Below are 12,611 nucleotides of genomic sequence, written 5' to 3' on the forward strand. Positions count from 1 at the left end.
TATCAGAAAGAGAAGTTAAGAAAACAATTCCATTTCCAATTGTATCAGAAAAAATAAAATACCTGAGAATATATTTAACCAAAGATATGAAAGACCTGTATACTGAAAACTATAAGACATTAATAAAAGAAATTAAATAAGACATATGGAAAGATATTCCTTGTTCATAAATTGGAGTAATATATTTAAAATGTAACTGTCTATACTACACAAAACAATCTATAGTTTCAATGCAATCTTTATGAAAATCCAAATGACATTTTTCAGGAAATAAAACAACAATCCTAAAATTTGAATGGAACCACAAAAATGCCTGACCCTCCTCCCCCCGACACACACAATTATCCAGATCTTAAGAAAGAAGAACAAAGTTGGAGGCTTTACACTTCCTGGTTTGAAACTATATTATAAAGCTATAGTAATCAAAACAACACAATATGGCCTAAAAACAAACACATGGATCAGTGGAAGAGAATAGAGAGCCCAGAAATAAACCCATGCACTTAGATTGATTAATTTGTGATAAAAGAACCAAGAATTTACAATGAGGAAAGAATAGTCTCTTCAAAGAATTTTGTTGGAAAAACAAGACAGCCATATGCCAAAGAATGATTGAACCCTTATCTTACATTATATATAAAAAAAAAACCCTCAAAATGGATTAAAGACTTGAATAAAAGATCTGACAGCATAAAATTCCTGGAAGAAAACACAGGGAATAAACTCCTTGATACTGGTCTTATCAGTGATTTTTGCAGACTTTGACACTAAAAGCCACAGTAGCAAAGACAGAAATAAACAAGCAGGGCTATATCAAACTGAAAAGCTTCTGAACAGCAAAGGAAATCATCAATAAAATGAAAATGCAATACAAAAAAATAACCCCCAAAACCTAAAAAAACTATGATATTAAAAACTTGAATTTTATGAAAGTCTTAATTCAAAACATTTTTATACAAGTTTTTTAAAAAATGTTCTCATGATGTCTATCTTTAACTCATTTTTACCTATAAAATGGAAATATTTGATCTGTGTTGAAAGCTAAACTCTGAAAGGTGAGGCAAAAGTCAAACAAATATTCACTAAGAACATCAGAGGATCTCTCTTGGTCCAAGTCCTCCTGTCACTACATATCTTGTAGTCCTCCTGTCACTGCAAGAGAGGTTAGTTAGTGATCAAAATGAGGCACAGATGTTCTCACAAGCAAGAATATCTAAAGATCTACAAAAAAGCTTGTAAAGGCCTATTACAAAATGGACTAATCTCTACACAAAGCTCATATCAAAATTTCCTACCTTTGTCTCTTGTGTTTGTTAACCAGATCTGGTCTTGGTGCTCTAGATAATGAGAACTCTCAGCTGAGGAAAGAGTCTCCAAGCCAGCATTTAAAAACTTCTTAGAGACATCTGTTACTTAACAAAGGTTATTGGTGAAGGTCTCTTGACAACATTATAAGCACACAACATTATAAGCTGACGATATCAGAACTGGTTTGTAAATCAGACCTATACAAAGAGATAGCCAAATTGAAAAATAGTCATTTTACTAGAATTACTACATTCAGAAGCCATGGCTATCATTACAAATGTGATTAAAAGTATGTAACTTTTCAAAGATTCAGCACCTTTGTCTAACAAAAATGAACCCAAAAGATAAACCAGGCTGCTGCTGCATGGACTTTGATTCCTTTTTTTAATTTTTGCTTTGCTTGGATGTGAAGATATCCTGTGTGACTGAGCTGTCTCATATTGAAGAGTCAGCACTGCTGTTGCTGTTGAAAGAGCTATATTGAGAACTTTATTATGCTCGTCTGAAAAGCAAAATCAGTGATTATGAACAACTTACAGGACAGCTGAAAGTAGTTAAATCATTTACTTGTAATATTCCCAAGATCTTAAAATGCTACAATATATAAAACACATTCAGTCACTGCAGCACTTTTACACTCAGATGAACCCTCTTGAATCTATGAGAGTTTTTCATTTAATTCCTTTCTCCTTATTCTATTGTGAGACAAAAGTATTCACAGTTTCCTACTTCTTGCTTTAAATTAGAGGTTTAAATTCATATACTGTATTCAATCCAGAAAAACAAGCATATTTTTAACAAGAGATTTTTGTACGAGTAACTGTTTATTTAGAATTTTAAAAGTTCAATTTTACAGTTCTGAGCAAGGTGTTCAAATCTGTCTGGGGCACTAATTTGCTATAAGTCTAGGAAATTCACTTATTCTAAAGTTATTTAGTTTTCCTGTCTGGAAAATGGGCCATAATAGTCAAATATACTTTCTACTTAACAGTATACTTGAGGTCAGAGGTGATATCAGAAGACAAATAATTTGGATGATGGTTAAAGTTTCCAGAGTCAACATGAATTCAATCCTGGGTTTGCCACCATTTGCTTAGTACTTTGAGGCAAGATTTTCTAATTTATTTTAAGCCATGGTTTCTTTTTCTGTAAAAAAAAAAATGGGATAATTAAACATTTCCTCATAAAGTTATGTGAATGTTTAAATGATAGCATTGATTTAAAGCTACAGACCTGCAGAGATTCCTGTGTTTCATATCTCTCTTACCTGTTTAATTGTTGCAGGTCAATCCAGAAAAGGGGTACTATGATTTAGTCACTGCCATGGCTTTTACTGTGTATGCCAAAGGATGTTTGTTACCAGTTACTCCAAGATTTTTGGTTTTAACTCAATTTAGTATCCCTATAATAGATTCAAAGAGTTATTCGCTGTGTGTTTATTTCTCTTTATGAAATAACACCACAATTTCCAGCCTCCTAGATCAATAATCAGTCAAACAGACATCAACATCATCAAGACTTTGGGGCTCTGAACTACACTAATTAGTCCCAATTTTCAGGTCCTTTTCTACATCCTTTCAAACCTTTCCAGTTAGTTTTCTCAATTGCAGCATCTGTCATTAAGGACTGGTAATGTGATGATGCTTGTCTTCCTTGTCTACAGTATTGTTTCCAAATTATTTTTCCTTCTTCATTCTTTAGAAACCCCTAGCCTCATAATTCTTTGTCATTACCAACATCTCCACATCATTAAATTGATTGTATTTTTATTAATCATTACCTCTACTCTCACTGAATATTCAGCTATCATATTCAGATATTCATGATCTATCACAGTGAACACTTCCTTGCATCCAGCCATAGTACCCTTGCCCTGATATCCTTTCTTATATTCCTTGGTTTCATTTACTTGATGTCTGCACTTGTGCAGCTATAATAAGTGATATAAAAACTTAAAAGTATATTGACTACTCTCATTTAAAAATAATTTCCATACATCTCAAATAGGCTTCCAATGGTGTCCAAATGTCCATTAAATTTCTCTGGTTTGCATTTTCACCACCCCACCCCATAGGTCATTAAATCTCTATCTACTTATTCATACACAAACCACTCACATACACATACACTTGAATGTGTATACACTTTCAGCCAATGAATTTATTTTCATTTACCTCAGGAAAGAGAAATATTATTGTAAAAACTCCTTTACATTTCCATTTTCAAATCTCTCAGCTTCCCAGTATATTTTTTCACTTGTTTCCCTTCATTCCAATCATGCTGGATAAAATATTCCTATTTTTATAAAAACTTCTCACTTTTTCAAACTCTTAAGTTCAACAGTGTTACAGATTGATAACCTCAATATTATCTTCAGACTTGGCCAATACCTTGAACTGGGTCGCTTTCCATTATAGGCCCTGTCATACCTTAAGCAGAAAATATACAACTAACTGCCTGATAGAAATCTCTTCTTGACCATCTAAAAGTAAGAATGGATTCATCTCAGATAGGTAGTTATACAGATCCTTGTACATAGGAAGATGCTCTACTCGGTTTAATACTCCATTTTCAGCATTTTTAAGTTCTTAATAATTTATGAGTGATGGCCCCCTATTTTCATTTTAAACCGTGCTCCACAAGATAAGTCACCAGTCCTACCAATAGATTACTCAAATTTAACATGACCAAAGCAGAAGACTTGATTTTTAACTGCCAAACCAATTTTTCTCCTATTTGTTCTGTTTCTAAAACTGACGTCAGTATCAATTTAGCTGCTCAGGTGAAAATCTATAAGTCACATTCAATGCTTTCCTCTTCTCACCATTCAATATGTCAAGAAATTCTGTCTGTTCTCTATCCACATCTTATCTTAATCTATATAATATACTCAATTTTTCTGTTACTACAACCGACAAAAAGAAACTGATTATGCTGGGTATTGCAGTAGCCATCGAACTTGACTTCATTTTCCACTTTCAAATTCTTTTACTCTCTTCACCAGAAAGCAGTGAGAAACATCCCTAAACAATATAAATCAGATAAGATTACTCCCCTGATTTAAAGCCTCCTGTGTTTTCCCATTGTATTAAAAATACAAATAAAATTGAGAAGGATCAAGATGGCAGAGGAATAGACTTGATGCTCACCTTCTTTTACAAACACATCAATAAAAAAAAATCTACGTGTGGAACGATTCACACAGAACACATACTAAACACTGGCAGAAGACATTAATCCTCCAAAAAGGGCAAGAAACCCTCCACATAATGGGGTAGAACAACAGGGAAAAAAGAGAGCAAGAGAAAAAAAGGAACCAGGAAAGGATTAGCACTCCTGAGAGGGAGCCATGAAAGAGGAAAGGAACCCACACCCTGGGAAGCCACCTAACTGATGTCAGAGAGATCAGCCAAGTCAGAGAGACATAAAAGCCATGGAGAAAAGTGCAGCACCTGGATTGAGGAGGGTAAAACAGAGTGAGAGACCATCTGTACCACTTCCCCCAGACACCACAGCCTGAGACATTTAAGCTCTGAAGGTCAGTTCTGGGAAGAGGACTAGGGTTGCCTCATGAAGACAACCTTAGGGGCTAGGGAGTGGTGTGCCATGGGCTGGGGAGCTGAATGCCATAGACCGGGAAGCTGAATGTCACAGCCAAGGGACCCTGTGAGGAGGTCTGGACCCACAGGAGAAGCAAGGCACCATCGTTGGGGAGAGTGAGAGGAGGAGGGGAAGACCCCCATAGGAATCTCTTTCCCTGTGCTTGCACTGACTCTCAGAGGGCAGGGAGCCTCTCACACAAGCCATGAGGAGTGAAGGGCCACTTGCACTGACTACAGGCAACTGGGTACCTCTTGTGTAGGATAGAGGCAGAAGGCACCTCTTGCGTGGCCTAAGGGCAGCAGGGCACTAAGTGCCATGAGGCACCTCTTGTGTGATCTACAGACAGATGGGGAAACCACAACAGTCATCTCAGATTCCAGAGGGGGTTGTGACCCACCACCACTAGGGGTCTGTGAACAGGCACCACCTGTAAAAACAGTCAACTCAGAGGTTGGCAGAGAAGAGGGCACTGCAACCATGCACCACCCATTGTTGCTCTCATTCCCCTGGGAACATCCCTGCCCTGCTGCTGCCACTGCCAAATGCTCTGTGTGCCACCTACACATGCCTGATCACTGTCAATTCCCCAGGCCCTGCAACTAGGAGCAGCCTGTGCCTCCTTCCCATGGCTCCTTGCCACTGTCAAGGGTCCAGCAATTAGGTACTGGCTACTAGCCCTGCACATCACCCCCATCTCCCTGGAAGCACACACAGCATCCAAAAAATAAAAAGTAAGCTCATGCATATAAATAGCTCTCCAGGACTACAGTCGTTGTTTTCCCTAAACTCATAGAAAAAGAAAAACATAAGCAAAATGAAGATGCTCAGGAACCATTCCCAGTTAAAAGAGTAGGAGAATTCCCCTGAAGGAGAAAACAATGAAACAGACCTCTGAATTCTAACAGACACCAAATTCAAGAAGGAAATAATGAAGGAATTAAGAGAGGATATGAACAGTAATGCAGATGTGAACAGTAATGCAGATGCCTTTAGAAAGGAACTTGAAAATATAAGGAGGAGTCAAGAAAAATTAGAAAATTCATTTGCAGTGATGAAAGCTGAGTTAAAGGCAGTGAAGAGCATAATGAATAATGCAGAGGAACAAATTAGTGACTTGGAAGATGGAATAATGGAAATCACCCAATCAGAACAGAAGACAGAAAACCAAATGAAAAAAACATGAAAGCAATATAAGAAACCTATGGGATAAGATAAAGTGGGCTGATCTATGCATAATTGGGATTCCAGAAGAAGAAAAAGGGGATTGAAAATATATTTGAAGAAATTATGGCTGAAAACTTTCCAAATCTAAAGGAAAAAGATATCAAAGTACTTGAAGCACAGAGTACACCAAACAAGTTGAACCCAAATGGCCCACACCAAGACATATCATAATAAAAATGGCCAAAGTTAAAGAGATGATTCTAAAGGCTACAAGAGAAAAAAACACAGCATTAATTATAAGGGAACCCCCATAAGGCTAGCAGCTGATTTCTCTGCAGAAACACTACAGGCCAGAAGAGAGTGGGAAGATATATTCAAGTTCTAAGAGGGAAAAATTTTCAGCCTAGAATACTCTACCCAGCAAGAATATCATTTAAAATAGAAGGAAAAAAATAATTTCTCCAAAAAACAAAACAGAGTACAGCAATACTAAATACATTCTAAAAAAAATGCTTAAAGGGCTCCTGCAAGTAAAAAAAGAATGAAGAAGAAATAGGATGGAGGAAATCAAATTGGAAAGAAATCACTTAAATAAGCCAGTATACAGATCTAAAAGAAAAAAAAAAAAAAGCTATTGTAAAAGTCATGATAAACAGAAGGAACAGCAAGGAAAAACATGAGGATGTTAAAAAGGACTTCAAAAATCATAAAATGTTGGGAAGAAAAGTAAGAAAATCTGGATTCTTTTTTTTTTTTTAGAATGTATTTGAGCCTATATGACTATCAGGCTAAAGAAAGCCAATATAGGAAGGGGTTAACATTCTTGAAAAACAGGGCAACCAGAAATCAAAGCCAAACATTACATTCATAAAAACTAAAAAGAAAAGGAGAAAAGCATAAAAAAAGGAAAGCATTCAATCAAAAAAAAAAAAAAGGAACATGGGGAAACATCTAATCAACTGAAAAACAAGGTTTAAAATGGCAATAAATACGTATTTATCAGTAATTACCTAAAATGTCAATGGACGAATGCTCCCATCAGAAAACATAGACTGACAGCATGGATAAAAAAGCAAGAACCTACAATATGCTACATACAAGGCTCTAACCTTAGGGCAAAAGACACATATAAATAGAAAGTAAGGGAATGGAAAGTGATATTTCTTGCAAATGGAAAAAAAAGGAAAGCAGGAGCTGCAATACACGTATCAGAGAAAATAGACCTTAAAATTAAGGCCATAAAGACACTCCCAAAGACACTCTATGAAGCCACCATCACCCTAATACCAAAACCAGACAAAGATACTACCAAAAAAGAAAATTCTAGGCCAATATCTTTGATGAATATAGGCACAAAAATACTCAACAAAATTTTAGGCCACCAAATCCAAAAACATATAAAAAAGATCATACGTGATGACCAAGTGGGATTCATCCCAGGATCATAAACATGGTTCAACATACACAAACCAGTCAATTGAAAAATGGGCAGAAGACCTGAATAGATATTTCTCCAAAGAAGATATATAGAGGGCCAATATGCACATGAAAAAATGCTCAACAACTCTAATCATTAGAGAAATGCAAATCAAAACTACAATGAGGTGCCACCTCATACTGGTCAGAATGGCCATCATTAACAAGTCAACAAATAACAAATGCTAGGGAGGGTTTGGAGAAAAGGGAACCCTTCTACACTGTTGGTGGAAATGTAAATTGGTACAACCAATGGAAAACAGTATGGAGGTACCCCAGAAAACTAAATATAGAGCTACCATATGACCCAACAATCCCATTCCTGTGCATATATCCAGACAGAAGTTTCCTTGAAAAAAATACATTCACCCCTATGTTCATTGCAGCAATATTTGCAATAGCCAAGATGTGGAAATAACCTAAATATCCATTGAAAGATAAATGGATTAAGAAGATGTGGTATACATACACAATGGAATACTACTCAGCCATATAAAGAACAAAATAATGCCATTTGCAGCAACATGGACGGCAGTAGAGAGTCTCATACTAAGTGAAGTAATTCAGAATGAGAAAGCCAAATACCATATGATATCACTTCTATCTGGAATCTAATATATGGTACAATTTAAACTTTATATAGAAAAGAAACAAACTCATGGAATTGGAGAACAGACTTGTGGTTGCCGAGGGAGAGTGGGAGGGAGTGGGATGGACTGGGAGTTTAGGGTTAGTAGATGCAAACTGTTGCATCTGGAGTGGATAAGCAATGAGATCCTGCTGAATAGCACAGGGAACTTTAGTCACTTGTGATGAAACATGATAAAAGATAATGTGATAAAAAGAATATAAACATAAATGTATATGTGTATATACATATTCACATATATTCACACACGTATCTGTATGTATGACTGAGTCACTTTGGTGTACAGTAGAAATTAACAGCACAATGTAAATAAACTCTAATAGAAAAAATAAAAATCTAAAAATATAAATAAAAATAAAATGACTTTTCATTACCCTGCATGATTAGTCATGGCCCACCCTTCTGCCCTCTTGTAGTTTTATTTTCTTTCACTATGCACTGCAAAGACCATCTTTCTATATTGTGAATATAGCAAACTTGTTTGTCTTAGGACATTTTCATTTGCCATTTTTTTTGGCATGAAATATTCTGTTTCTGATATACGCATGTCTGTCTCTACCTTGTTCTTTGCATATCATTTCAAATGATACTCATTCAAAGAGATCAGCCCTGACATTATTATGAAAAATATTCTGAATTTGCACCTGTTCCACCACTCAGTCTCTCAAGATACTTTTCTTCCTTTTCAAAATGTTATTTACTATATTCCAATTTATCTTGCTTATGTATGTACTTATTTCATCATCCTTGGAAGAATGTATGGTACATGAGAGCAGAGACCATGTATGTGCAATGTCTGCATGCCTAGGATGAATTATTCATTGAATGTATTGGAAGTATGGCTGTTAGAATAATGCCTGTGATATACTGCATTCAATGAATACAGTAGAAAAGTTTATTAACTTGATGGCATTATAAAATAATATTAGAATTTACTTTTTATGTGTAAATCTATAACAGTACTAAAGGCTCTAAATGTTGCACTTATTACTAGTAGGTGATGTGTGTCTCTTAATTTTTAGGCCCCTATACTCTAATTTTTGCAGAAGAACAAATTTTGTGTTTTTGCATATAAAGCTTCATTTGTTTAATATACTAGAAAATTAAAAACTAAAATAGCAATCAAAAACACTAGAGAAACACAGAATGATGGAGTAAGGACTTCCAAAAACCTGTTACTCTATTAAAACAACAAAATCCTGGCATATATGTCAAAATCAACTTTTTCAAATCTTAGAAAATTATCCAAAAACTTACAAATAAATGTTCAAAATGTGTTTGAAGCTGCCCCAAACTTGAAAAATATGGAGATTTTCATTACTTGAATTTTGTGGCAGTTCCTTGGAGCTTTATTTGACTTAGAGCTCAGTTTATAAGAACAGATGATTCTATTCTGAAAAATTATTTTCAAGAAAAATTAAAAATTTGGTGATTTTTTTATGCTTCCAATTGTCAAAGGCAGAAATACCAATTAGGGCAAATTAGAGATTGAAAAAAAAACAAAAACAAAAACACAGAAAAAGATGTATAATGAGATGTCTATAGGGGATTTTTTGAAAAAACTCTGGCATATTCCTAGGAACATAGGAATATGCCACGCCCATATAAAGAGCTCTGCACATGGCCAGAAAAGTCCTGGAGTGGCCCCAATGTTTCAACACTGTCTGAGTTTGAGGCATTATACAATCAGGAAATGAAGGCCAAGTAGAATTACAAACTATTGGGGCATTGAAGTCATGACACAACACAAATGCACAGAGACCCTGGGCAAAGACTGAGAGACTTCTTGAATTAAGGATGTTAGGGTAATTTCAACCCAGTCACTAGCTGGTCGTTAAGCTAACCAAGCCAAGGCTTCAGTCAGCCCATGCAGAAAAGAATATAGGCTTTATAGAACTATACCAGAACAGTTGCTAAAAAGATAGTTAAAAAAATAGACATTGGAGGGGAAGGTCTGACTCCAGAGTTGCCACATTATGGTATATAAATTGCCCAGGTTTTGATCAGAAAAAATGAGACAAAATATGATATACAAAAATAAATAGGAAATCAGTATTTTTAGATACAGGAAAATTATTAAAATTTATATACAGAAAAAAAAAAGGCAATGGTAACTGTTCCCAAAAAAGTCCAGATACTGGACTTACCAGACAAAGACTTTAACTATTTTACAAATATACTCAAAGAACTAAAGGAAACATCTTTTTAAAAATTAAAGGAAAATATGATAATAGTATCTCACAAAATAGAGAATACCAATAGAGAGACACAAATTATTTATAAAAAGAAATTCTGGATGAAAATTACAATAAAATAAATTACTTAAGAGCTGATCAGCAGATTTAAATTGGCAGAAGAAAGAATCAGCAAACTCTGAGGTAAGGTAATTGATATCATATAGTCTGAAGAATAGAAGGAAAAAAGAATAAAGTAAAATGAACAGTAACAAACCTATTCAAATATACTCATAATGGTATTATCAGGAGAGATAAAAGAGAAAAAATATTTGAAGAAATAAATTCCAAAAAACTTCCCAAATGTGATAAAAAATATTAATCTATACATCTATGAAGTTCAAAAAAATTTATACACAGACATATCACAGCTAATCTATCAAAAGTCAAAGAGAAAGGTGTAAAATCAGTAAGAGAAACTTTTTATTTACATACAAATGAGTCTCAATAAAATTAATAGCTAACTTATTAAAAATTGTGGAGGTCAGAATGCAGTGGGGTGACATATATAAAAGGTCATATTAAAAGGGCCCATGACTTTTCTGCCCTCATCTCTGTTTGCATTTCCCAGTCTCCTGCTTGATCCATGATGGCCATGTTGGCCCTGTATCATGCCAACCTACTCAGCCTACTTCTCTTCTCATGCTCCCTGACATTGTGCCTCCCTATAGCTGAAAATAGCAGTGGCCTCTACAACTGAACTCTTTCTCTAGGAACCCTTGTCTACTTAGACAAGGACATGGACAAGTAGCTTTTAATATAAAAATTAAGTACTGAAAGAAAAATTGTCAACAAAATTCCTATAGAAAAATGATTTTTTGCCGAAAAGGAGAAATATGTGCATTCCTAGATAAACAAAAACTGAGAGTAATTATGTCTAGCAGACCTTCTCTATGAGATTACTAAAGGATGTACTTCAGTCTGAAATCAGGATGCTAGACAATAACTCAAATACACAAAAAAAATACAGAGACTGATAAAGATATACAAAGGCAAATGTAAATATGGTAAAGCTTTGTTTTTGGTTTAAGTCATTTCCAATATAATTTAAAAGAAAAATTACATAAGATAATAATTATAAAACTGTGTTGGTGGCCTTACTATGTGCAATGACATAATTTCTATTACCATTATAGAACAAAACTATAAGGGAATTGATGAAGCCATAGTGGAGAGAATTTCTATATACTATTGAAAATGATATTATCATAAGTAGTATTTTGAATTGAGTAATTAATCAAAATCTTAAGAAGTACTAAGAAACTGTAAGAGAATTAAATGTCACACTAAAAATGTTCATTAAAAAGAGGGAGTGCTCTCCATGTCCATAATTTTCTTGTCTTTGGAAAGGTTCATTTGTGTTGTATATTAGATTCCAGATATAAGTGATATCATATGGTATTTGTCTTTCTCTTTCTGACTTGCTTCACTTAGTATGAGAGTCTCTAATTCCATCCATGTTGCTGCAAATGGCATTACTTTGTTCTTTTTTATGGCTGAGTAGTAGTCCATTTTGCATACATACCACATCTTCTTTATCTAATCCTCTGAGAACAGATTTGTGATTGCCAAGGGGGAGAGGGAAGGAGTGGGATGAATTGTGAATTTGGGGTTAATAGATGCAAACTACTGCCTTTGGAATGGATTAGCAATTAGATCCTGCTCTATAGCACAGGGAACTATATCTAGTCACTTATGATGCAGCATGATAATGTGAGAAAAAAAGAATGTATACATGTATGTATAACTGGGTCACCTTGCTGTATAGTAGAAAATTAGCAGAACAATGTAAACCAACTATAATGGAAAAAATAAAAATCATTATAATAAAAAAAAGGAGTGACGAAATAAAAGAGAAAAAGGTTTAAATTAAAATAAAAAATAACAAATGTAAAGTCTAATTAATTAATCACATTAAATGTAAATGGTATAAACACTGCAATCAAAAGGCAGAGACTGAATGAAAAGCGATGATCTAACTCTATGGTGTCTACAATGGACATTAGATTCAAAAACACAAATAGTTTGAAAAAAATAAAAATATACTTTCGTGAACAGTAACCTCCAGGGAGATGGAATTGGATTACTAATATCAGATGAAAAACACCTTAAGGCAAAAATTATTACTATAGACAAAGGGAATTTAAAAATAGGGAAGTCAGCCCATCAAAAATAAA

The sequence above is a fragment of the Sus scrofa genome, chromosome 9 (assembly GCF_054392235.1).
Source record: "Sus scrofa isolate SSC_HxYL_T2T_F1_AM1 chromosome 9, Sscrofa_HxYL_maternal_Yorkshire_Landrace_v2.0, whole genome shotgun sequence".
Classification (NCBI taxonomy): Eukaryota; Metazoa; Chordata; class Mammalia; order Artiodactyla; family Suidae; genus Sus; species Sus scrofa.